Source organism: Orycteropus afer, unplaced genomic scaffold (assembly GCF_000298275.1).
Source record: "Orycteropus afer afer isolate SDZICR_OR568_19922 unplaced genomic scaffold, OryAfe1.0 scaffold00029, whole genome shotgun sequence".
NCBI lineage: Eukaryota > Metazoa > Chordata > Mammalia > Tubulidentata > Orycteropodidae > Orycteropus > Orycteropus afer.
Window position 1 is genome coordinate 12,183,377 of NW_006921616.1, and position 648 is coordinate 12,184,024.

Here is a 648-nt window from a genome sequence, read left to right on the forward strand (position 1 = left end):
GATTTCCTTATTTCTTTTTCAGCAATCTCTTTGCTGGTGTAGAGGAATCCAACTGATTTTTGGATGTTGATCTTAAATTCTGCCATGATGCTAAATCTCTCAGTTAGTTCCAGTAGATTTTTGACTGAGTCTCTTGGGTTTTCTAAAAATGTGGAGGGCTTCATGAATTTGCGTGTCATCCTTGTGCAGGAGCCATGCTAATCTTCTCTGTATCATTCCAATTTTAGTATATGTGCTGCTGAAGTGAGCACCCTATAGGGTCTTTATGAATTGGAATCAACTCCACGGCAGTGGGTTTTGGTTTGGTTACAGTTTCAAAGTATTATCTTAAACTTCATGTCATTTGAATATCATTGCAACTCTTTGAGATAGAAAGGGCAGGTGTAATTATTCTTGGTTTACCCATGAAGAAACTGAACTCTGTTGTTGTTAGGTATGGTTGAGGTGGTTCCAACCCATAGTGACCCTATGCACAACAGAACGAAACACTACCCGTGTGCCATCCCCACAATTGTTGTTACGTTTGAGCTCATTGTAGCCACTGTGTCAATTCCTCTTTTTCAAGGTCTTTCTCTCTTTTGTTGACCCTCTACTGTAAACCAAGCATGATGTCCTTCTCCAGAGACTGGTCTGTCCTGATAATATGTC

At 40.1% G+C, this 648-nt stretch overlaps 1 non-coding gene across 1 annotated transcript; it reads right to left on the minus strand.

Moving 5' to 3' along the window:
* Positions 1-144: 144 nt before the first annotated feature.
* LOC122149521 lies at positions 145-251 on the minus strand. The gene has a single exon (XR_006163174.1). It is a non-coding gene; the product is annotated as a U6 spliceosomal RNA (small nuclear RNA).
* Between the last annotated feature and the right edge of the window lie 397 nt (positions 252-648).